The 26,388-nt window shown below is 44.4% G+C and overlaps 1 protein-coding gene across 1 annotated transcript in view; it reads left to right on the top strand.

Annotated features, from left to right (window-relative positions):
- Positions 1–1,995: 1,995 nt before the first annotated feature.
- Pcgf5 (polycomb group ring finger 5) overlaps positions 1,996–26,388 on the top strand; it is a 95,775-nt gene continuing 71,382 nt past the window's right edge. Inside the window, exon 1 of the mRNA XM_034510997.2 lies at positions 1,996–2,131. The gene's annotated coding sequence lies outside the window, so the exon portion shown is untranslated. The remainder of the gene's footprint in view (positions 2,132–26,388) is intronic.

The raw sequence follows: 26,388 nt of genomic DNA on the forward strand, positions 1-26,388 counted from the left end.
GGGCAGGGTGTTTGTCTACACTGAAGAAACTGACCTGGAGGACGAGTCTCAGAGGCAATCAGGTGCTACACCCAAGCCTGGGTCACCTGTCACTATGCTCTGGGCTGCATTCTCCTTTCCCTAACACCAGTCATGTGTTAGTCAGTACATGTGCGCTGGCTTCTCCTGCTGTTTCCATGTGCTGCTGACTAGGCGGTTGAGAAGGAAGGGTAGGAAGAAGGACCCATTTGCTTTGAAGGGATCTCCAGAAGCTCCACTCTGTGATATCTGCCCCACGGCTCTGGGTATCTCCTCCCCACAGCTCCCCTGCTCCCACCCCAAGCTGGAGTCTTGGGAAAGAGTTGCTTCTATTGGCAGCTAATCTTAGGATAGCCTTACCCTCCCCTGGTTGCAACTGCAGTTCCTTCCATGTGTTTGTAGCTTATTTTGAATTATCTGAGACAGAAACAGTTCATTTGATGCTCCTACAGAGTTCAGATGTTTTCCCAATGGGACTATATGAAAGAAATCCAGCCATCCCAGCAGTCATGAAGGACCAGGGTCCATCTCATGACAGATCAGAAGTAGTATTTGATCAGCACAGATGAATCCACCTATGCTATCAGGACTGACGGCTCTTAGTACCCTAATCATCTGTAAAATGACTGAGTTTGTGCCTGTTGCTTTATGACTTTCTTCATTCACTTAGCAGAAGTCAGTCACATTCCCTCTAGGGCTGATTGCCCATTTTGAGTACTGAGGCACATAGATGTAGGGATTGAAACAGAGACAGGGAATACGGAGGTCACACTTGGGTGTCAAAAGCGATCGCTTTTGACAAGATGGGGGTCTGTGCTCTCAGTTCTTCGGAGATTCAATGTTCCCTGGGCCCAGCAGAAGGTCAGACACTGAGACAACACAGGATTGTTTTCAGTTTCATTTCTCCCAGGCTCCCTGTTGAAACCTGGCCACTTTCTTTAAGAAATTTACTGAATGAGTGGGGAGGTATGTTCGGGATAGAGACTGTTTCCTAAGTCAGCCTGATGTCAGTCGTAAGGGAGTCCAGAAGACTACACACTACTATGGTAGGAGGAAGCTGAGACTGGGAGCTCATGAACAGGTAGAGGGAAACCCAGTGCTCTCTGGCAGAGAACAGGATCCAGTCCACGCAAATCTGCCAAAGCACTGAGGCGTGGTATTTAGCCTCAGGTTCGGAGGACAGACAGTTGGGCAGTAGAAAGAAGGCTGAAGATGTGGAAGTCCAGCTGTGAAGGAAGCTGAGACCATGGGAAGTCTCAGAGGACGCTCAGCATCAGGGCGAAGAGGTCACTTCTGGGAGGGACAACTTTCGAATGGCATGTGGAAGCCACGAGATTAAAAGCAGGGAAGCGGGGAGGCAGAGAAGTACTGTGAGCGCCCACGATCACCTTCGACAAGAAACCTCGACTTAACCAAAGGCATATTAATATTTGAGCTGTTTTTTCTGTCTGCTCAAGGCAAGCTTCCTGGTGGGGGTTGGGGTGGAGGGGATGGAGTGGGCTATCTAGTCAGCCCCTGGAGCATAGGTAGTCTCAAAGTCAGAGAAGTTTCAAGTTTCTCCTTGCCAAGGTCGCTCCACTACAGGTGGGCTGCTCCAAGCTCCAGGAGCCTGCTTAGCTCCACGCCCACCCTGCCGGCCACCCCTGCCATTCCCCTCCTAGCCCAGGCACCGCGGTGGGCTGTGACCGGCAGGCGCTCCGGGAGCTACGCAGCGGCGGCGGTGGCTGCTCCAGAAGGCCTGGCGGGCGGCGGCGAGAGGCTGTGCCCCAGTTTGTGTCCAATCAGGGAGTGCGGGCTGTGCCCCGAGCCGGGCAGCAATGCGTAAACAAACCCTCTGGCAACTCCTCCGCCCCCTTGGCGCGCTCGCCCCGCGCCCATCGCCGTCGCCTCCGCCGCCACCGTCACGGTCACCGCCGGCTCCGCTGCCGTCGCCCTTTCTCCCGCCCCCTCGCGGCCGGGCCACCCGGACCCCCCGCCCGCGCTGCTCGCGCTTCGCCACCCGGTCCTGCTCCGCCCCGCCCGCGCGGGCTGCTCACCTACCGCCCCACGCGCGCGCGCTCGTGCACCACGCGCCCCGTGCGGCCCGCCCGGAACGTGGCCTCCTGAGAGCTAGGTAAGAGCGATGCTCGGGGACCCGGGAGGCTTCCCGGCTTTGGGAAGTTTTTTTAGCGTGGCCGATCTTCCGCTGGGCCCCGGGCGAGATCCCCGCGGGCGCCGTGTGAGCTCGGCGGGTAGCAAGGGTCGCACGCAGCCGGGGGTCCCAAGTTGATCACGCTGGGGCACGGGTGCTGGCGGTGCGGCTGGGCCGGGCGGGCGACGGGAGGGTCCCCGGGAACTTTCTCCTCCCCCGAGGCGCGCTTGCCAGCGCGGCCCGCGGCCCCGGCCCGGCGGCGGCGGCGGCTCCCGGGCTGGAGGGAGACAGGGCACGGTGTTTGAAGAAGCTGACGCAGTTGGTGACGCTCGCGGCTTCCTGAAGGGGACCGGCCACGATCGAGCGCCTTCGCGAGGGAACGCGCGGGGCGGGCGCTCGGGGCCTTTCCCCTTCTCCTGGAAGCTGCGTGGGGAGCCCCTCGAGCTCCGGGAGTGAACACCTCTGCCTGGCGGCCCCGGCAGCGCGCTCCCCGCTTCCGTTTGGATCGGCTGGGGCTATTATATAAGATGCCTCGGAGAGCAGAGGGGCGATCGGGAGCGCGGCGGCGAGGGCGGCGGGGACCCACCTGTGCGCCACCACACGCCTCGGGGGGTCGGGTAGGAGCCAACCCTGCCCTCAGCGCCCCTGCCTGCCCCGGGACGCTCGCTCCCCGCCACCTCGCCTGGATCTCTGCGTCTCTCGCTGCAGGCGTCTGTACTTTGAAACATTTGTTTAATATTAAGGAAGCTGTGTGTGCGGCCGTCATAGTACGCCGGGAACGTGTGGCCGGGAGCTCCGGAGCGGTGAATGAATCATCGCCCCGGTGGACCGCACTCGGATGATTCACGCGGGCTCCACACGCGCGCGCGTACTCGCAGTGGGCCGCCCTTCTGCGAGGGATGACGCCCGGAGGGGCGGGGGGAGTTCATGCGAGAGGGCGGCGAGGGTTTTTTTGTTTGTTTGTTTGTTTTTTGTTTTTTAATTTAAACCTGCCACAGTAACTTAGGGCTAACCCACCTTCCCCAGCCTTGCTTTGGGTTTTCTGGAAGGGTAACTGATTCCACCTGGCTAGGTTAATGAGGCAGAGAAGGCGCTGATTCGCTGCAGGGCCGGGTCCAGTCCCATTCAGAATTTGAATGGTGTCAAGTGAGGGAGGTCTGTAGCTTGGTTGGAATTCTAGTAATTGCGTCTACTTCAGCAGTTGCCAAGTAATTAGCAGAATCCTTAAAAGTAAGTAGATCTTAAACAACTGGTCCCTCAAGCAGATGATAGAAAGATTGGCTTTTTTTTTCTTTAAGTTTTAAAAGGCCACCTTGTTTTTTTCATTCATGAATACAGAATGTTTCCTACTGTCGTTATTCTTGAAAGATAACTTGAAGTCCCCATCCCATCCCACACCTGAAGGACTACAGAGCAAAGTTTTCTCATCATCTGGGCCTCACATCCAGTGTCAGGGTCCCACAAATACTCTTGAGCACCGTACTTAGGTACTTAGTTCTTTGTCTTCCCCCCCCCCCAACTACTTTAGAGCACTCCTATTTTCTTAATAGCTCATAATCGCTAAGAATATTTTGTAGAGGCATTAGGTAAGTCCGCTCTCCCCCTAAAGAATGTAAATGTTATAGAGGAGAAAGTGGGAGACTTTGCCTGTTTAGTCATTTATACACTAGAATTGACAGAAGCCTCATATATATTTGGGGCACTCTATGTTTGTTGACATGCTGAATGAATAAATTCTTTCCCTCAGACTTGGCAGGGCCATCTTCAACAGTTGCAATTCATTGCCTTTGGTGAGCAAGTTACCAGTAGGGCACAGTTCTGGTTTTCTCTTTACTGGTGTAATTTTCTCTCGATCGTTTGATTTTCTCCTCTGTGCTATTAAGGGCACACGATGACAACCCTTTAAGCGTTCTGTTGTAAGATGCTTAGTATGAAGAAGGATGTGGAGCTTTGACGCCACGGTACATTACTGAGTAAATATTAAGGATATAGGTACTAGTTTAAAAGAGGACAAAAATGCTAAAGTGAAATCAGCGAAATGGAGTCGTCGCTGGCCTATGTGTTTCCATTCATTTGGATCACTGGTTTTTCTCCATTCCTCTTTCCTCTTACCTGTAAACCAAACTCATACTCACTGGTGGTGAAGACTGCCATAGTAATATGGTGTAGTATTAATTTAAACAAACCTGAAGCTTTCTTCCTCTGTCAGAGGCCCTAACGCTAATGTTAATCTTGGTAACAGAATAGTAACCAAAAGATGTTGCTTAAAATTATCCTTTGAACGTCTTGATTGAATAATACAAGGATTAAAGCCACAAGTCAGCAGTAGCATGGGAGGAGGATTTGGGTGTAGTACTCACTACTCAGAAGACTACCTCGATAAAGTACATTATTATGAAGAATAATCTTGGGGGCATATTACTCAGCCTCAGTCCCGTAGCAGCACTGTGTTCTACGGTCCGCTGCTGGATAGGAGTGGCCACCCTACTGTGTCCTAGTCATTTCTGGAGGTGTAACTTCAAGACCAAATTCAGAGAACACAGCATTTTAGAACTAGCTACAAGGGACCTTGAAGCTGCAGGCTGCATTCTTTCAGGACCCTCTCTGAAAAGACCAAGGCGGTAAAGAGATTCACTCAAGATTCAGAGCTGGGATTAGAACCAAGAATCTGGAGTTTGTATTGTTGTGGAAGCCCCTGCCTTAGTCCAAGTACCAAAGGTTGGGAGGAATTGCTCCTCCCACTAACAGGTTGTCTGCCTCTTGCTGGTGAACACTTTACAGGGGGTAAAAATCATGCCTTGCTTGGATTTGTACGCTCCCATGTCTCCCATCTGAGGGATTTGACAAATACTTGCTGAATATGGTTGGACAAATGGCCTTTCAGTTGAGAACATATTTAAGAAATAAAAAGTAGGAAAGGCGTTTTTCTCTCAAATAAGAACAGGGCTTTGCAGTTTTGTGGCGATAAAGATATCATATAATTTTAATGTCTCTAAGCTTTAATGAAAGTGCCCTGGAGCTTTTCATGTGCATTCCGTCTTAGTTGGCATAGTGGTATCTGGAGACACGGCGGAAGACAGAAGTTTGGCCATGTAGTTGGTCTTATGTCTGTAACAATAGTTAGTAGGAAAAAAAAAAGCCTGGACTTCAGTTCTGTGTCTAGCAGGAAACCCTCTCTATAATAAGATACTTGACTTTGGGAGAAATTCTATCTCTGTCGTTCAGGGGGGCTGCGGTGGCTTCGGTGGCAGCAGCATTGATTCTGTGTACACGGAAGGATTGTGTGATCCCGGCCTAATGTAGAAGGACCTAGTGTAGACAAGGCTCTTGAGTTCTGTCTAAAAGCTGGGTGTGGTTGCGCACACACCTGTAATCCCAGTACTTGGGAAGTTGAGGCAGGAGGATCGGGAGTTCAGGGTCATCCTGGGCTACCTAATGAGTTCAAAGCCAGCCTTTACTAGATGAAACCTGGTCTCAAAAGCAAACAAACAAATAAGAAATAGAGTAAATACTAAGTGTTCCACACTGCACACAAACACATCCATGGGGCTGACACAGGGGGATTAAATAACCCCCATAACCCCTGAGGTCTGGCCCAACTCTTTGGTTTTAGGAACTGGTTACATTTATACTGTTCTACATTTTTAACTAAAGTGATTCCTATATCTTAACTAAGAAATGCAAAAACAAAAAATGCTGAGTGTCTAGGCCTCCTAAGAATGTGTTTTAATAAACATGGATAAATTAACTGCATTTTTATTCTATACACTATGTAGATTAACTTGAACGTTCTTTCTTAGTTTACTCGGAAAGGCAGTATGATAAGTGTGTGGGATAATCAGAGGCTGTGAGAGCCTTACATGTTAGAGAGTATATGACAGATAACCAAAGGCTGTGTTACATGGAGCTGATAGAAAATCATAAAGAAAATACATGGCGATTTTAGAAAAAGAAAAGCAAATCTACTATTAGCCAGAAAATTAGGAAAAGAATTGAGGGATTTTTCCACAAGACTTTAAAATTTCCATAGGAGTAGAACTGGCAGAAATTTGGAGACCAGACTGCATTGAAACTTGAAGAAAAGAATATGCAACTGTATCGAGAAATGGAAGAAATGTTGAGTTGAAGGTTGAAGGGCTAGAAGAGAGTTTAATGGGAAAGGGGGATACATGGAAATATTAGGGTCACATTATAAAGCATCATCTATGCTGAGCTAAGGGGCCTGTTGGGTTTGTCGTGGCATCAAAGACATATGAAGTGTGGGATGATGTCATCAAATTTACATTTTAAGGCTAGACTACATGGGGAACAATGGTAGCTCCAGTAGGGGCAGAAGAGCAGCAATGCAAACCTGTGTCAGAGTGGGGGTGGGGGTGAGCTGCCTTAGAAGGACATGCAATGCCACTTCCTGTGTAATCAGATGAGGGAGATGGGAAGACAGAAGCAGGAGAATAACCTGATAGGAAGGGGAGGTATTAAAAACGCAGGAAGAGCGGCTGGCAGAGCATTTCCAGGTCGTGTGCAGTCCACCACTATGGGTCAGATGGATGGAGGATATCATTATGAGACGAAGTATATGCTTGAGAATGTTGGAGACAGTGGATGAAAAGTCCCTGGCAACAGAATCATGGGTTTGGGATTGCCGTAGCAGTAGGTGTTTGCTTACAGTGTCCAAGGCCCTGACTTCAGTCCATAGCACTGTTTCAAACAAGCAAACGTCAGAAGGATGGTGTCTGCCTGTCTGTGGGTGCAGCGGCTTCCGGTGAAGCAGGGAGTAGGAAGGTCATTAATGCACAGGACATTTCTCATGCTGAAGGGGCAGGAGCAGACAAAGGTAGCTACCTCAGGATCGACACTCGGCATGTACTTGTTATGCCGACTCATTTATGGGATAGTATTTGGACACATGAAGCCCGTTCTTTTATACATTTTAAATTCTATATTTATTTGTGTGTGTGTTTTGAGGGTGTGATACCTGTGTGCCATGGTTTGTGACTGAGGTCAGAGGAGAGCTCAGGAGTCTCTTCTACAATATGGATCCTAGGGATCAAACTTAAGGTTGTCCATCCGTAGGCACATTTACTGGCTGAGCTATATCTCCAGGACCCTTCTTGAAAAAAAAATTTTTTTTTTTTTTGGTTTTTTGGAGACAGGGTTTCTCTGTGTAGTTCTGGCTGTCCTGGAACTCACTCTGTAGACCAGGCTGGCCTTGAACTCAGAAATCCGCCTGCCTCTGCCTCTCAAGGGCTGGGATTAAAGGTGTGCGCCACCACTGCCCAGCCAAAAAATTTTTAAGTTAAATTTTTATTTATTTACATATGGGAGATGGCCGTTTCCATTCCAAAGGAAGTGCTCCCTTTCAGCAGTGAATTATATAATCACCTTGATTATGATGAAGTTACTTCTGGATAATCATGCCAATAAGGCAAGAACAAAAGTAAGTCAAAAGATATATTGGTTTTGAAGGAGGAAATAAAGCTGCCGTCGAAGGTAACAATTACCTGTATGAAAAATTAGAACGAATCAGAAGAAGATGGCCTGGAACTGACAAACAATGACAGCAGAATCCACGAAAGGTTAACATACAAACACTGATTTTCAGGAGGGTGGTTTGCACTGAAGAATACTGTCCTTAGCTAGGTTTCTGTTGCTGTGGTTAGACACCATGACTGAAAGCTACTTGAGACAAAAGGGTTCATTTCATCCTGCACTTCTAGATCACGCTCCATCACTGAAAGAACACTGGGCAGGAACTTGAGCAGGAATCTGGAGGCAGGAACTGAAGCAGAGGCCATAGAGGAATGCTGATTGCTGGCTTGCTCTCTGCAGTCTGCTCAGCTACCATTCTTATGTAGCCCAGGACTGCCTGCCCAAGGATGGCACCTCCTACAGTGGGTTAGGCTCCCCAAAGCCAATCATCAATCACGAAAATGTCCCACAGACATTTTCTGTGACATTCTGTGAATGTGTCAGACATTCCTGTCAGAATGGCTGACGGGCCATTCTGTTGGAAGAGTTTTCTCACCTGAAGTTCCTCTTTGCCAGATGACCCTAACTTGTTGATAAAACACTAACCAACACAAATGTGTTTCTATTTCCATTAGCACATCAAAAGGACCATTGAGTTCTGAGTCTAATGAAGTATGTGTAAGGTCTCCGTGATGACAGTATAAAATTGGAAGAAATCGAGGAAAAGTTAGGTAGAAATTCTGTGTTCGTGAGGAGAGAGAGTCAGTATTGTCAGGACTTCTGAATTTGATTGATGAATTCAATGGTGTCTCAGATCGAAATTCCATTAGTTATTTTATAGATACTGATAATTCAAATTTGCAGTTTATATAGGAAAGCAAGCACGATATTAAAGAATGGAGTTGCATTAAGTCTTCTAGAGAGAAGTAATGATCAAGTGTGGCCCTGGCAAGAGATTAGACAAGCAAGCAGGTTAGTGGAGCAGAACTGACATTAGGGGCTTCTGAGGTCCCACAGATTTGATCAACACATCTTTGACAAAGAGTAAGGGAAACGTGATGGGGTTTTTACCTTTTCGGCAAGTGATGTCAGGACAACTGGGCTCCATGTGAAAATTTAACAAGATAGAATGGTCCCTAAGCATGTATTTAATCTATAAAACTGTTAGAAAATAGTGCGGGAGAATGCAGATAACTTTAGGTTTGGACATATTTTACAAACAGGACAGCAGGCATAGTTCACAGAAGAAAGCTATCAGAAGTCATGCCTATCAAATTTTACTTTTTAAAACGCTCCTTGCAAAATGACAGTATCAAGAGAAAAAAAAAAGATGAGACACGAGCCAGGAGAAAATATTTTCAAAAGGTGTGTTTCAAATATGCAAAGAGCTCCTACAACTCAATAAAAACTCTTATGTTAAAAATGGGCTAAATCCCTTACAGTCACCTAAGAAACTAGGAAAATAGCAAGATAATTCTATGAATGGATGATGCACGTTAGAGACATCAGAAGAATGCAGATCAGAATAACAGATATCACTTAGCACTGCTTTGAATGGCCAGAATCCGTTACACAGAAAACACCAAGTGCTGGCCAGGATGTACGTCAACAGGAACCCTCATTCATTTGCCAGAAGGAGCAGCCATCTTGGAAAATGTAAAACCAAACACCTTTACCAGGCAGTGTAGCAGTTGCATTCCTTGGAGTTCCCCTTGAGGTAGCTGGTAATTTACATCCAAAAAAATCCCTCCATGGGGGTTCTTATGACCACTTTGTTTATAATTACCAAACTTGGAAGCAATAAAGATACCCTTTATTCTTCGGAATAAATGAAGAAGATTCTTAGGCAATGGAATGTTATTTTGCGATGAAAAGACGTGGATAGGACTAGGGAGACAATTGAGGTATTAAAGAGCCTTACAAGCAGGGAAATCTGAATCCAAACCTCAGAACCCACATTTAAAAAAAGAAAAACAAACAAAAACCCAGGTGAGCCACATTTGCTTATCGTCCCAGCTCCGACATAGCAGAAACAGGGGCTCTCTAAGCGCTCCAGACTAACATGTTTGGTGAGCCCTGGGCCATTGAGAGACCTTGTCTATTTAAAAAAAAAAAAAAGTAAAACAAATGAACGAAAATCCCAGGATGGACAATGGCTGAGGAGTGACACCTGAAGGTGTCCTCAAGGCCCTCCCACAAAAAGCTCGGGTAAGACTTCGGTACCCACATATTATTAGGTGAGGGAAGCTGAACTACATGGCTTTGATTAAATGTCATTCTGCCAAAGGAACCACCGTAGAGCCAAAATGGTACCTGGTTACCTGCACATACCAGGTATGTGCAAAAAAAATGTGCGTGGAGGGATGGTCTGGAACAACATAGAGGGTCTGAAGGCATTGGGAACATGCTATCATCTTACTATCATGATAGATACACACCATTATATTGTATAAAACTGTAGACTATATAAACTAAGAGATTAGAGAAAGGCAAAGATGAATTCTGAATTTTAGGGTGTTTTGTAGATGAAGTGAAATGGCTTGGCCGTCTTTGGTCGATCAGTTGAAAAGTGAAGAGAAGGGTGCGACACTGAGGTGGTGTAGACGATGTTTGGAAAGTTGGTGGCCTGCATCCACTGGAGATCCAAAGGCAACGAGAGCTAGGGAAGTCTCTCTCTTTGTGCTCCTGGAGGACACATCACTCCTGGATTGATGGCTTTCCCCAGGAGTGCCCAGAACACTAGAAGTAGAGATGGCTTGTGTCTCTCTAAAACTACCAACTCCATATGGGCAACTCAGTCCAGTAAAAAGACCAGTGTCGTGAAGATGGCTGAGAGAGAGAGCAGGTAACTGAACAGCTGCTTCAGCAGCAGTGAAGAGGTAGGAGAAAGGGAGAATCTGGAGGGGCAGATCATGAAAGGCACAAGGAACTTTCAGGTTTTTATAATGATGATGTGATCAGCTGTTAAGTTATGATTAAACACTCAGAAGTGAAGCCGAGCTACAGGATTGGGAAGGTATCTAGGCTGCTGGAAGTAGAAAGCCGGTAATCTTCGAGAACTGTGAGGTCAGAGTATCAACTCAATATCTATCAATGTAAATATCCCAGCAGGAGTGGAATATACGCAGAAAAACTGCTCTTAGCATTTAGCCCACAGGACGAGAAAGATAGGTAAGGAAGCGATAAGGACGTTATTATGGCAAGTTCTAAGGTCTTCTAAACACTTGTACAAACGTGAGTGTTACTCAGGATCCCAGGCATGCAGGGCCAGACTGGAACTGATACAAACCTGGGGCTTCTGAATCTCAGAATTGCTGGCAACGTAACAGATCCACTGGCAGAGTCTTAGAAAGCTCCCTCAACATGCAGCTCCGCTAGTGCTGTGGAAGAGAGGCTCTGGGCTGTAAGTCGGATGAGTGCACCAGCATCTGCTTAGCATTGGCGAATTGGTGAGGAAACAAAGCATGAGTCTTTACTAATAAAGGAGAAGTTGGGAAAGATGGCTCGGTGCCAAGCTGAGGGTGACTGTGCGTGCACAACTTTGCCTACTCTGGATTGTGGATAGAAAGCTTCACAGGAAAAAAAAAATGCTTACCCAAGTGTCTTCACTGCCTAGATAGAAATAAATACCACCCCCATCCCCCAAATCCTACTATCTGAGAACTGGGACCCACGGAAGTCACACACCAAATAAATTGTTGTACTTCCATGAGGAGGGATGTAATGTAGACGATAGAAGCTCCTGGAGTATATTGGGGGGTGCCTCTTATTTTGAAACCTTGCAGGGGAAAAAAGGGTATATTTTCATTTATCATTATTGTTGTATTTATGATTATTGACTGTTCATGCCTTACTTGCATCTGAGTTTGACCCCTGATGTAATATTGCTGTGTCAACTAGGTGAGAATGGAGTGATGAGATAGCCTGTGGGTCCTTGGTTATCACATCCATGGCCATACTTAGTGGATCTCATCTTGCTCTCCTCTCTGGGAATCTCAGGAAACTCAAAAAAATGTCTGGACCACCTTTGAAAGCCTGCGTTTGAAGTCAGAACTTCAGAAATGTAGAAAGTATCCCCGTAAAATGTTTAAGAAGCCCCTCACTTGCTTGCTCATGCGTGTGTGCATGTGTTCATGGCACCGCCCACCCTAACTAGCATCCTCTCTCCCGATTCTTTTAACTATTTGTAATCTTTGCCGCTGCCCACATGGGGCTCAAACCGAGGGCCTTTAGTGTAAGGGAAGACTCTTACATGAAGGTACACTGACAGCCCACTATTTCTAATTCCACAAACTGGTTATTAAGCTTTTCAGTTTCCTCACCAGTTTTCTCAAATGCTAACATTTGATGTATCGTCTATGGATGTGATGTCAAAACTCTTTGTAAAAATATGGTTATGCAGATGTCAAGGTATCAGTGTTACATAGGAAGTGCATGTCAACTGAGCCTAAGATCATTTTTTTTTTTCAGGCAGATATTTTGAACGAAACGACACGACACAGACAACTGTTGAAATTTGGCAGAGCGCTGGTTTAGACTTTTATGTTAGTCATGGCAGCTTTCCGCCCTTATTCATGCCAGACTGGCTCTGTGAGCCTGAAGCAGTCTATTTCCTGACAAGTGAAATTTCTGCCTTATGTATTCTTCTTTTGACTTCTCAAGATTTCTTTTTTTTTATTGTATAAAATGCAGTACATGTACAGAAACGTTTGAAGTGTAAATGTACACACTAACAAACTGTGAAAAGTGAGCAACCATGTAATTACCACCCAGCTTAAGAACTGGACTCATTTAATTTCTCCCACATGGGGGACCTTCTCTCCGGTTATGTGCTTGGTTTGTTGTTCTTTAAGGAAGTCACAAGGAAGAGCAGAAGGCAGAAGGAAGGTATCACGTTTTCTACAGGTCAGAATAGACCGATTTTGAGTAGACTCCAATCAAAGGTGTAATACTAGTGTTTTGCTCTCTAGTCATTCTTGGGCTTGGTTTGTCCAGGTAGCTGTGAACTTAGTGTTTAGGACAAGTGCTTGGATTGTATCCTTAAATATTGAAATCTTCAGGCTAAGTGTCTTCAGTTTGTGTTTGCTAGGTGAGCCTGGAAGTGTTGTAATCCTTTGGATGTGAGAAAGGCCCTCATGCTTGATTCTGTTTGAAAGTTCTCATCCTCCATCTTTTCCTCTCTCTAGAAGCAGTCAAGCAGAGATTTCAGAATTGACAGCTATTTGGAAAATACTCAACACTATCAAGGCAAGTGCCTTTCAGGTCAGGCTGTGTAGGGAGAGAAGGGCCCAACACAGAAGCTTTATTGCACAAAAAGCCACATACTATCTTTAATTATAACCTAGGGCCACAAATGCTCTGTCAGGGCATACTTTCTTAATTTTTAAATAATAAACTATTGTTTTTTTTTTTCAAGACAGGGTCTTTCTGCGTAGTTCTGGCTGTACTGGAACTCATTCTGTATACTAGGATGGCCTCAAAATCAGAGATTCGCCTGCCTCCGTGAACTGGGACTAAAGGCCTATCCTGCCATTCCCTCAGCTAGGGTATTTAAAAAAGATCTTGCAGATTCTTTGCATATATATTATGGCTTCCAGTTTAGTGTTTTTATGGGATTCCTGCTTGTATACGTGTGTGTGTCTCTGTGTCTGTACATGGTTCTTGTGCTTTCTGGTTGGCTCTTGTTTTGCTCTATTTCAGTTTGTTTGGTTTTGCTATCTTTTATTTTATTATTATTTTTGAGGTAACTTAAGTTTTCTAAGGACAGACAGAATGGTTGTGGATTCAGATTGAAGGGGATGTGGGAGGATCTGGGGGCAGTTGTGGGAGGAGAACTGTCATCAGAAAATATTATATGGAAAAATCTATCTCCAACACAAGAAAAATAGAGGACAAATGATTTTGTGTCTCTCTCAAGTCATATTATAAGAGTAAATAGATGGATTAACAGACTAAAAGTCTTTTTGCTATCTAGAAAAGAATTCTTAACTTGCTTCAGGCAACTACCTGCTGAAGCTGAAGCCCCACAGGCCTTCTTATATTTACCTTCCTCTTCCTCCAGTCCCCTGAGAGCTGGAATTACCGGTGTGAGCCACCGCGCCTGACTTAAGATTCACTTGAATACTCTGTGTGTGTGTGTGTGTGTGTGTGTGTGTGTGTGTGTGTGTGTGTGTGTGAGAGAGAGAGAGAGAGAGAGAGAGAGAGAGAGAGAGAGAGAGACCTTTTCTACATCTTAAAAAATAGTAAGATAACAGTCTATTAGCTAGTTGGATAGCCTACAAGTCAGGACAACTAGAAGAGTTGAAAAACAAAGAAAGATCCATTTTGGGGGCAATTCCTGTGTCTATGAAGTCGGGTTAGTGAGACATCATGTGAGAATTGTCCTGCCAGCCCTTCCTGAGATGCTCTGCTAGTTTTGTGCCCCTGTGATAACATACCTGAGATAAACCTAGAGAAAGAGAAGCTTCATTCGGCTCATCCTGTCGGAGGTTTCCATGCGTTTAGTCAGCCATGCTGCCTCTGGGCCTGGTTCAAGGCAGGACAACATGGCAGGCAGGGAACAGATCTGTCATGACCAACGGCATACCTAAAACAAAAACAAAAATAGGGCAGAAAAATTAGAATTAAAGTATTATTCAATATACATAATATACTAATAAGAATTCTAGAAAGACTATAGAGAAAAGTAAAGAGGAAGAAACTACCAAAGATATAATATAAGAAAACTTTCTAGAACTGGAAGAAATTCATTTTAGGATTATCTGGAGGAGTCAAATAATACCACACACACACACACTACCTAATACATAAATCATCACACTAAAATTTCACTATACTAAGAACATGAATATATAAATCATATACTGGAAACAGCTCCTGTGCAAAAGAACTGGAAATGGGATGGCATTCGATTTAACATCAACACTGGATTCCTACATACCTTTAGCGTTAGCAGTCAGGAGGCAGAGGCAGGCAGAAATCTATGAGTCTTGTGTAAGTAGTAAGTTCTAGGACCACCAGAGCTATACAATAGAGAAACACTGTCTCAAGATAAATAAACAAACAAATAAGACAAAAAAGAACTCTGGATTACTTCCTTAAAAATTCAGATAGATATTATTTTCAATCTAAAAATAAAAAAAAATCCATGCAAAATATGTATGAAGTAGACGAAAGAATTTAGACCATTTAATTGATATATATTACTGGGTGGTATTTTTATATTAAAATGTGTGAATAAGTCAAGGAAAAACAATATACGGGATTCCAGAAGCATGTAACTAAACAGAAGTAAAAGACCAAAGGAAACTTGAGAAAGAACAGTTTAAAAAGCAGTCTAGCAGCCTAGGAGCCAGTCCAGTCAGAGAAACAGCGGGGTGGCTTCAGGAAAGAAGCTTACATGAATTTCTAAATAAAAGCAAAACTGTTGTGCAATCTTACCCTTCAGACCTAGTGTAAAATGCTCTTCAGAGGGGCTTTCCAGGGCGTTATCAGTTAAGAAAAACTGTCAAATGGGGTTGGTGGAATGCCCTACCAGAAAGTCCCAATAGCTGGGCAAAGTGGTACACTGTGTTAATCCCAGCACTTGGAGGCAGAGTGAGGAGGAACTTGGATCTCTGAGTGCAGAGCAAGCCTGGTCCACACAGGGAGTTCCAGGACATCCAAGGCTATGTAGTAAGACCTTGTCTTAAACTAAAAGGAAAAAGTAAAATCTATACAGCTGTAATATAATAGAAACTTTCCAAATTGTAACTTAAAGGAGAACTTAGTCACTTTTTATTCCACGATCCAGTTCAGGGTGAGCATTTGAAGTGAATGATGTCACCACTCCCTCTCCTCACTATCCATGAAGGCTTGCCCTCAGCTCTAGAGTTAGAACCTGGTCAGTCCGTGTTATGCTCTTGATTGTAAGAACAAGGACATGTTTGGAAGTGCGTCACTTTCCCTTACATTCGGATAGCAAGTAATGAATCACGTGCTCATACCTACAGGCGATATTCAGAATATTTAACAACCAACTGGTAGCCAGGCCACTGACAAGTCAGAACAGGGAACTTCTGTGGAGTAAAGGCAAGTTTTGAATAATCTGTCGCTGCTGGAGCGGATGTTAACTCTTTATTTGCTGAATCGCTGGGAATACTGGATTGGAGGTCAAAACACCAGCTACCATCAGCTGTTATGGTAGTACGGTAATAACAATGGGCGCAGCTATATTAAGATACACTGACCAAACACCATCCCTGGACATACTTGACTGCAGAAAAGATTGACTATTATAGATGAACGGGGGGTGGGGGGCAAGCTAGTATGTAATGGGGTACCTGGAAATATATTAATAAAGGTCTAGAATTAATATATCAATAAATTTTAAACAACACATATTGTTTTATAATGTAAAATGAAATATTAGAAGAAGCAGGTAAAATGTTTATATCTGGTTTGCCTTTGGGAGCAAGTGGTAGCACACTTTAAATTTCTAAATAATTTCCATGGGCTAGTGTAGTGGAAAACTAAAATCAGTTAGAAAAAGGTAATGCAGTGTTCAGAAGGGGATTGGAGATTCACCTGGATCCAAAGCTCTAGAATTGTGTAGATTAAAAGACAAGACTCACGTTTGCGTTGAAGTTAGAATTCTCTGCGCAGCTCTGATTCCAGTGTGGCTCATTCCTGCTAAGAACCTTTTGGGTGAGGTTTTCAAATCTCAAACAATGTCCCCAGCTTCAAACTCTGATGTGTTTGGCTTTGAGCTGATACCAAGGAACCAGTTATTTTAAAAAGCTTCCCATTCCTCATTTGCTGGAAGCAACTAGTCTTTAAATATTTTTGCTTTCCACAACATCTGTACCTGGCCCTGCCTCTTCCCACTTTGAATATGCAGAGAGCCAATGGTCATTTGTGCAAAAGCTTCTTAATTTGACGGCCTTCTCTCAGAGTTTCTGTGGAGAGATTTTAGGACTCAAATTTAAATAGGTCTGATCTTACTGTAATTTCCTCATGTCTTAACCTTTGGTGCAGCCGCTTGGGAGTTCGTGGGCTGCACCTTCAGGTTTCCTTCCAGCTTTGTCTCCCTTGTGTGTCTGGGTCTCTCAGCTAAGGTCTACTAGGAATTCACCAAGAACAGCAATTTGAACTATAGCTGGTGTCACCAGAAACCGCCAAAGGAACCCTAAGAAAGATGATAAATATTCAAGAAAGGACATAAGAACTATGCTTTCCTAATGTTAGAGGCCTTGGCGCGTTAGACTCTTGGCTAAAGAAATTGTGAAAAAGAAGAAATTTTTGTGGAATAGGTAAATATTCTGAACATGAAAAAAACCTTTAGTGGCAAGTTATAGACAAAAGTTTTCTCCATGGATCCATTCAGTAAGACAAAGAGTCACCTCCTGAGACAGATGTGTAAGGGATCTATTGGGGCTTGCTTCTAATACTCTGTCCATGGTCAGGGAAAGTTCAGGCTGGTCGCTGGGATATTATTTTATGTTTATACATATTTAATATGAGTCGGCTGGTGTCATCTTGAAGCGGTGGTTCTTAACCTTCCTAACATTTAATAATACATATTATGGTGAACCACAACCATAAAGTTATTTCACTGCTACTTCATAACTAATCTTGCTACTGTTTTGAATCATAATGTAAATATCTGTGTGTTTTTCAATGGTCTTAGGCTACCCCTGTGAAAGGGTCATTGGATTCTGGCCACCAAGAGGTTGCAACCCACAGGTTGAGAAACACTGCTTTAATGACCCTGACATACACAGTTCAGTTTGCCCACTTGATACAAGAGATGTCTGGGCCAGTGCTTTTCACAGTTCATTGTGTTCCACAGTCATTACAATGGCAGAATATCTTGGAGAGGGGGGATTGACTATATTGATTAGTGTCTGATTCTTAGCCTTGCATTCACTTCAGGATCCTCTTGAGGGCTTTTGAAAATGCTGGTGCCTGGGCCTATCTATAGTGACTGTGATTGAATTGGGAAGGGCCAAGGCCTGAAGTGTGTGATAGATATGAGTCACCTATAGATGCCTCTGATTTATGCAACGAGGGTTACAAACCACTGCCACGAGATGGGCACGCTTTTACTCTGAGTCATGGCTAAAAATCTTCCTGTGTGGATTCTGTAGCAATCCAGGAGGTACCTTAGATAACCTTCTAAGAAGTAAACATAGTCACTTCATGGATGTCATGGATGTCGTCTGTGAAGAAGAGATTCTTCCTAGTAGGACACTGGAGATGAGATGAGTGTGGCTACCATGGGAACAAACCCAAGAAGAAAAATGGTCCTTTTTTTTTTTTTTTTTTTTTTTTTTTTTTTTCCCAGAGGATGCCTCATGATAGGAAGGAGATGTGAAGTGAGGAGTGAATATTAATTAGGCATCTCTCAGCTCAGGAGACCCTTGGTTCTCTGTGTTCTTGCACCATGAGATCAGGCAGACCATGAATTGTGAACACAACTTGGATGCTTTGAGGTTTCTTTAGAAATGCCTATGTTTCCATTGTTCTCTCTCTCTGTCTGCTCACATGGAAGTGTATGCAGTGCTGAAATTTGTATAGTGCTACAGTTCTAACATTCATATGCTTTCTTTGCCAAATACTTAGGAAGTTTTAGAATACTTTCTGTACATTTACTTGTCCCTCTTCCCCAAACTGAGTGAGTTAACATCCCGATAGGAGGACAGTTGTCAGTCTCAGGAACTTCCAGTGCTCCTGACGGAAGGCTGATTCAGCTTGCTCAAAACCATAGGCCTAGGTTCAAAAGTTAGCTATTCTGTTATCGTTGCAAAAACAGTCTTAGGAAAAGAGGAAACCATTAACATTATATTAATGACAACTTGTTGGATCTCTCAGCACCTCAAGGTTCATGAGTTAAAATTGAATATGGTTGTGCTGTTAATAAATTGGAATTTATTGAGGCCAGCAGTGTGGCTCGGCAAGTCAAGGTGCTTCGTCTAAGCATGATGGCCTGAGTTTGAGTCTCAGAACCCACATGATGGAAGGATAGAACCGACTTCCTTCTGACCTCAGCACACGAGTACACAAGCTTATGTGTGCATGCACACACATTTTCACCCCTCCCTCGTCTGTCTGTCTATTAAAGGCCTGATGACCTGGGGGACTGTGTAAAGTGAGACCCTTGAGCACATGGCCTCTGGGGTAGGAGTGCAGGGCGAGGGAACAGCACATTCCTTGCATTCTGTGACACCTGACTAAGCCATTCCATTTCTGGTGACTTTGTGCATACAGGAACCTCCCTGTGAAACCTATTATCTTTGCTTGCCAAAATTACTTTTTCATTTAAGACTTCGATTGACATTTCCCCTTATCCACCCGATACTTGGCCACCTCCCTTCATTCTTTTCCCACTATCAGTGCATTTACTGTGCCACAACTGTGGCCTGTTACAACACCTGTCTCTCCCATATCGTGCAGTCTGCAGTGGTTAAGTTTGTAACCTGTAGCCCAACACACAGCTATGTAGCGTGTGTAGTAAATGTCGGGTAAATGAGTAAGATTTCTCGATAGAGTGTTGAGAATCTGCACATGTCTGCTTGGGGTTTAAGATCAATTCCACTTAGAAATATATAGCTAAAGTTACATTGATTTAATTTTTATTCTGTCTTTTCCTACCAAGTACAAGTCAATAAAAATTTCTTCCGAAATATTTACAGATACACACACACACACACACACACACACACACCTCTTTAAACACTCAGGAGGCAGAGATGGACGCCTCTCTGAGTTTGAGACCACCCACTTCTACAAAGTGAATTTCAGGACAGCCAGGACTACACAGAGAAACCCTGTCTTAGGGGAAAAAAAGAAATTCAAAAATCTTCATAGAGGTCTGCATAGTCCACATGGTTTATCTGCTGTGTTTCATAAAGTCTGTTTGGTTAAAAACAAATAGTCTAAAGCCCTAGAGTCACATGAGGCAGTATGGAACCCACCTATATTCAGGTAACACTGAAATTTTAACTATAAAAAAATTAGTTTGAGAGGGGATTTTTCCTAATCGTGTGGAAACACATGAAAATTTTAACTACCTAAACAATTTTTTATAGTTTACAGATAAAATTGTAATTATTATGTACCTTTTTGCCTCTGCCATGATTTCTTAGCTCAATCAGGCTTCTGTAACAAAATGTCATAAGCTAGGTAGATTAACAAACAACAAAAGTTTATTCTCGTGGTGAGGAAGCTTAAATCAAGACAAGAGCAGATTGATACCTGGTTGGGGCAGAGATCCTGGTTTCTCTGCTGTGTGTCTCCTGGGAGGATGGACTAGTTTCTGGGCTCTCTTTGGTAAAGGTGTGAATTTCAGCCATAACCAATCTCATGGTCCTGATTTCATGATGTAACTGCCTTCAGAAGGCCTCATCTGCAGGGTCACCTTGGAGGTTACGATTCCAGTGTATGGGTTTTAGGGGTGCAGACATTGTAGTCATAAAGTGTACTGAGTCCACATTGGTCTTGGGAGTGAGGAGACTTAGCGTGCCCTTCCTCTTTATGCTTCAGGCTCTCTGAGTATAAAATAGGAGATTCGGTTCAAATTACTACCAAGGTCATTTTGACTCAAGTGTGATTCTGGACAGTTATGAAACACAGCCTGTAACCATGGTGAGGCTAGATGATTGGTGGATTCAAAAATACATATTTTTTTTTCTTCTAACAGTGATGCTTTCCCATTGAATAAGTCACTCATGTATATTCCCTTATTAAACCAATTTCTTGATTTTCTTTTTAAAAGAAAATACCAGCGGCTCAGTAGTGAATGAAAGGCTGTGGAGAAATACCAAACAAGCAGTCTCTGGCCTCTTGGATTAAGCAGAGATCAGCATTAGTATGCCGTTTCTCTTTCCTACCGTAGGAATCCAGAAAGCAGTGGATGATGGCTTGATAAATTTAGAAATTATTTCACAGCAATTCCCGTTGCCTTTTGTGTTTAGTTGAGAATCTCATTAAAGGTTTATTCTCTTAAAATGTGATTTCCTTCATCTTTGTCTTTCTATGGCCAGCAAGCTTGTGTCTATAAATTCAAGTTCTGTCAAGATCTTTGCATTGGTCATCTTTCCCCCCCCCCCGTTAGCGTCTAGATAATCTATTTAGACAATACCGAACTGGCCCTCTTGGCTTCCTGATGGGTGGTCACATCAGTTTGTGCCCTTGGGTCCTAAGCAACCCTCCAAGCGCCAATGTGATGTTGCAAGACTTATGGCCGTGCTCCTTGGAGACTGTCCCCTGTCAAGAGCACTGAAGTGAAACATCCTGACCGAGAGTCGGGACAAGTATGAGATTCTCAGACAGTGTCTCACTGTTTACTAACGTCTGGTTCAGATAGATGTAGCCCTCTAAAGTAGAGAATCAGATCTTTAAATGAACATTGCCAAAGGGGAGATAGCAGGAAGCCAGGTGTGGTGGTGCCCACCTGTAATCCTATCACTTGGGAGGTAGAGACGGAAGGGTCAAGAATTCCAGACCAAGCCTGGGCTGCATAAGACCCTGAGACAAAACTAACCAACCAAAACTATCAGTAACAACAAAACAACAAAGGGATAGAGATTAATTTTTCTCACTGTTTTATTCAGTAACAGCATGAATCTGACATGTCACATTCCAGCCAGCTGTGTGAGGTGAGGTGGCTATTCACCCTCTCTGAGCTTCAGTTCTTTGTTCTATAAAGTTTGGGTTTTATTTCTAAAACGCCTTTGGTTCTAAAATCCACCTGTGTTCATCTCATGTCTCTTTTCCCCCAACGCTCTCTCCCTCCCCATTCTCTCTAGTCTCATCAGCTCGCTGAGGGGGTGAGAGGCGAGGGAGGGGGATCTGTGCTTGAAGCTTAAGCAGATTTCCCTCCTTTCTCATGGCCCTTTAAATGAGTAAGGTTCAGGGGTTTTAAATGCATTTATTACTAATTTATAATAAATTACCATTTGTTTTCTAGAGACGTTGAGACACGATTAACTTGAGAACTCAATTTGTTTTGCTTTTGTATCTGGATAATGGTCTGAAAAGAAAACATTCTCTCTCTTTTTGTTAACTTATTCTCTCGTATGTTGCAACCAATCACAGTTTCCCCTCCCTTCCTCCACCCCATCTCCTCCATCCCCTGAAAGAAACCATTATTTTCAGAGAAATTATGATTAGCTATATTTCTCCCAGCAGGCATTTCTGTACACTTTTCTCCATGAGGGTCAAGCCTAGTAGATTGCCAATAGTTACAGGATATACGTAGAGGAAAAGTGTTTGCCCTTCACTCACCTTCCTCACCACCAGTGTCGAATCTGTTCTGCTTGGTGTTTCCAAACTGTTAAAACCAAGAGAAGCACTGACAACAGTAAAGCCCTATAGACACGGGATCAGAACTAGTCTAGGATAGGGACACCCCTTGAAGAACTAAGTATCGAGTTGTGTGATGGGTAGTCTTTGGCATACTGTCATGAACAACAGACACTCTTAATTGTATGGAACTTTCTCGGCCGGCAGAAAACAAGTCTCAGTAAGCAGAGTAAGTATTATTATGTTTTTCAAAAGGCGATAAAGGCTATGGAAATACGAGAACTGGAAAAGGAGGGATCCAAGGTAAATGAGGAGCAGAGAGCTAGGTGCAATCAAAATTATCTTAAAGTAGAAAAAAATCACACTGGTTAGTGTGTGGAAAGTGTCTAGAGGTTAGAGTGGTTCGATTCCAAATCAGAGTGAAGGGGTCCATGGAGAAGCATAAGAAGGACAGGGAACAACAGTCTTGAGGAAATGGATCAGCTTCCCACTCTCTGCCACCAGGGACCCAGCAGAGACTGTGTCCAGCCAAAAACCAGAGCAGCTGGAGGAAGACTCACCCACTGGGATTAAAAATGGTCCCACTTGAGAATGTAAGGAAAAGACCCACTGTGCATCAACACACAAACAAACAAACAAACAAACAAACAAAAAACAATCTCACTGGCTGTTCTGTAAATAGACTCCAGGGGAGAAGCAGGAAGAACAATTAGAAATGATTGCAGGATTCTCCTTGCAAGGCGACAGCGACTCGAACCAGTAGTAATAGAGATGCTCCAGTGTCCAGAGATGGTCTGTTCTTTGTGACTTGAATGTGGAATGTGTGTGTCTGGGAGAGAAGCTGAAGATGAGAGTACAGGTTCAGACCTGAACTCCTAGAGGATGGAGCTGGTATCAACCAAGATGAAGGAACAGGTGGTGCACACCCTTAATCCCAGTGGATCACTGAGTTCAAGGGTAGCCTGGTCTACAAAGCAAGTTCCAGGACACCCAGGGCTACACAGAAAAACTATCGAGAGGGGAGAGGGAAGGAGGAAGGAGGAGGAAGAGGGAGGAGGTGGTATGTTAAGGAGAGGAGTGAGGTCAATTTGGACATACTGAGTAAGAGAAGCCTGTCAACCATCCAGCAAGGGACACAGTGTGCTTCTCAAGTGTTTCTAATCCTAGTCTCGGTAACACGTGTCTGTGTCATTGCAGGTGGCGGGAGGGTCTTTGCAAATGTCAGTGAATTAACCTTGAAAGTTAACTTTCAAGGTTAACTGCTTGGCCTCTCCCATTTCCACCCGTTCCTGAAAGCTGAGAACTTTCCTGCAATGGTGAGACACTGAGTCAGCTATGGAAGAATGGCTGTCGCAGACTGAAGATGTGGGAAGGAGGGCCTGGGCCTGAGGGTGTGAGTGTCCTCCAGCAAAGAGACATGGCAAGGATCGGCCAACACCTGACCATAAAACTATAAAATAATAAAATTTAACTTGGGTAATTCATTACAGTAGCCAAAGAAAATCTGTAAACAGTTGGATACAAGAGTCTGTGAGAAGAGAAGGGTTTGAAAGCACAGAAGTGGAGCTGGAAGCCCTGACTGAAGGGGGCCACCGCAATGGTGGAGAGAAGATGGAGAGATATTCCTTATCTGTATACCTCTCTGCTCCTATTCCCTGCTGGCCCGGCGCTCCTTGTGAAGTCTTAAGTCTGTCGCAAGACCGCACATGTGACTGAATGGCTCAGTAGGCGTCTCCAGGTGATCCATGTGGTGGCTGAGTAAGACCGGCATGGACACTGAGGAGACAGGAAAGCTGAAGTGAGATACTGATCAAGGCTGGAACGGAACAGTGACCAGAGATTCAGGGGAGCGAAGAGTGTCCAGTGCAGAGATGCACTAATTCTAAAACCTTCTGCTGAACTCTGAACAAAACATAATCAGTCCTGCATTCAATATTTAAAGGTTTTTTTTTTTATTTTTATGTGTATCAGTGTTCTGCCTGCATGTCTTTTCACCATGCGCATGCCTGGTGACCCTGGGGGCAGAAGAAGATATCCAGGTTCCAGGAACTGGAGTTAAAGGTTGTCATGAGCCACTACTTGGTTGCTGGGAAGGAAGCCTAGGTCGTTTGCAAGAGCGAAAAGTGCTCTGAACCATTGAGCCATTGCCCCAGCCCCGAGTCGTGCACCCTGCATTATAAAGTTCAAGTTTTGGTATAGTCAGTTTTTTATGTTTGTTTTGATTGTGTGTGCGTGTTGGGTGTGTGTGTGTGTTGAGGATAAAACCTGGGACCTATAACTTGTTCAGCAAACTCTCTACCTCTGACCCGAACCCCAGGCTTGATAGCTTTGATTTTCTAAGCAATGTCCATGCATACTATGTATGTATGTATGTATGTATGTATGTATGTATGTATCAAAGGAGCTGAGCACCCATGACATGTGGAAACTCAGAGTAGAGTTCCATGTCTCCTCCCATCCAGGCCCTTCATGTTTATTGTGATATCTTATTTCTTGTTGTCTCGAATCTTTCCATGGCTTCAGTCATACAAAGTTTTAATAGAAGTGTTACGTCCTCAGAAAGACTTTCTATAGTGCCCTAACAGAATGTCACACAGTACTTTTGGCACATACAGTCACTCAGACCCAGCTCCTTCTCAGTGAAAACTGATTTATTGGCACTCCTATGTACTGAGTGTTTATCCCTTTCCCCAGCTACATCACACATTCGGACGAGTACTCACTCGTTCATTTCTCTCTCTCTCTCTCTCTCTCTCTCTCTCTCTCTCTCTCTCTCTCTCTGTCTATCTATCTCTCTGTGTCTCTGTCTCTGTCTGTCTCTGTCTCTCTCTCTCTCTCTGTCTCTCTCTCTCTCTGTGTGTGTGTGTGTGTATGGTGTATGTAGCTTGAAAATAGTATCTTCCTGCCCTCAAAACTTCCCCCATATGGAAGGAATCAACTCTATACTTGTTGATTACTTAGTTCTCATGATTATTATTTTTTCATCCTACCCCCAACCCCACCCCTCGGTCTGGTTTTGTCCCAGCTCATGAATTCACTTACAGGCTAAGGAATCACTGGGACTCCTGGAGGACAAGCTATGGTCCTTCCCTGAAGCTTCCACGCTCTTGCTTTCTGGTGCAGGATGAAGAGGAACTCACATCTTTCTGTCAGACAGGCTAAAAGCAAGATGTGCTTGCTAAGTAAGAAGTAGACAAGAGACTGGGTTAATAGCCACGGTGTTCTGGTTATCTGATGCTGTGCAGCAGACCGCCCCCAAATCGTGATGACTTCAAACAACCGTAATCACCTGTTATTTTCCACAGTTTCTTGTGTCTGGAATTTGGCTGTGTGGCCCATCCCTGTTCCACATGGTATTCACAGGGCTTGCAGCTGGAATCATCTACAGGGCTGTTGACATGTCGGGTGCCGGATCTGAGATACCCCGGTTCTTCAGGCATGTTCCTGTCTGTCAGTGTGACTTCTCTATGCCATATTATTTCCCAAGGGTGGCTGCACCGATGTATGGCTGTGGGGACTAAGATCTCCGCAGGCAGTGCTGGCCTCACAGCGAGCATTGACATTTATTGAGGGCTTGCTGCTGTCCAAGCATTGTGCTAAGTGTTACGTCTGTGTTACATTATTTAACCCCTGGCAGCTGCGATTTATAAGGCAGCCCACTTTTTACACTGAAGGGATAGAGGGTCAGTGAGGATAAATGGCAGTTTTAAGCTCACAATGGACTTGTGAATTTTGTGATGAAAGGGTTGACAGTGACAAGTCCATGGGAGCCTTGCTTCCAGAGAGAGCGGACCTTCAGCTTTGCCGATGCCTCTGTGGGCTGGTCCTGGGCTGTCACTCCACCCTCAAAACAAACACACACCCCTTCATTCCAGGATCAAAAGGATTCATTTTGTTCAATTGCATCTCAATAATCCTTTTCTTACTCCCATTTTTTTCATTAAAGGCATAAGTTCCTTTTGTTATAACTTGAGTTAGTCAATGAAGTATTATGAAAAGACACCCAAACCAAGAGTCAGCCACAGTGGCATGCACCTTAATCCCGGCACTCAGAAGCTCAGAAGGCAGAGGCAGGTTCTCTCTCTCTCTCTCTCTCTCTCTCTCTGAGCTTAAGGTCAGCCTGGTCTACATTGTGAAACCCTGTCTCAAACAAAAATGGGGGTGTCAAACTACTGGTGCATTACAAAAATTCATATATAGAGAAGACACATTAGTTTTTACTACTGAATTCCAAACAGTTTTGCAAACAGAGGCCATACCTGAACCTCACCTGGATCAGTGGGAGCCCTGGTACTGGTGGCAGAGCAAGTGCATAGTGGACCTTTGGTACTTACCCATAGCCGCCTTGCTGACTTGAGCAGGCTCTGCCCACCTCCTACCTCCCAAAAGTCTTGCCTTGATTCAGTCTCATGATTATAATAGCCTCTCTTGGACACGCTTGTTGAGCACATGACACGTGAATGAAACCCACACATTCAAACCTTCCC

This window comes from Arvicanthis niloticus, chromosome 1 (assembly GCF_011762505.2).
Source record: "Arvicanthis niloticus isolate mArvNil1 chromosome 1, mArvNil1.pat.X, whole genome shotgun sequence".
Taxonomy (NCBI): Eukaryota; Metazoa; Chordata; class Mammalia; order Rodentia; family Muridae; genus Arvicanthis; species Arvicanthis niloticus.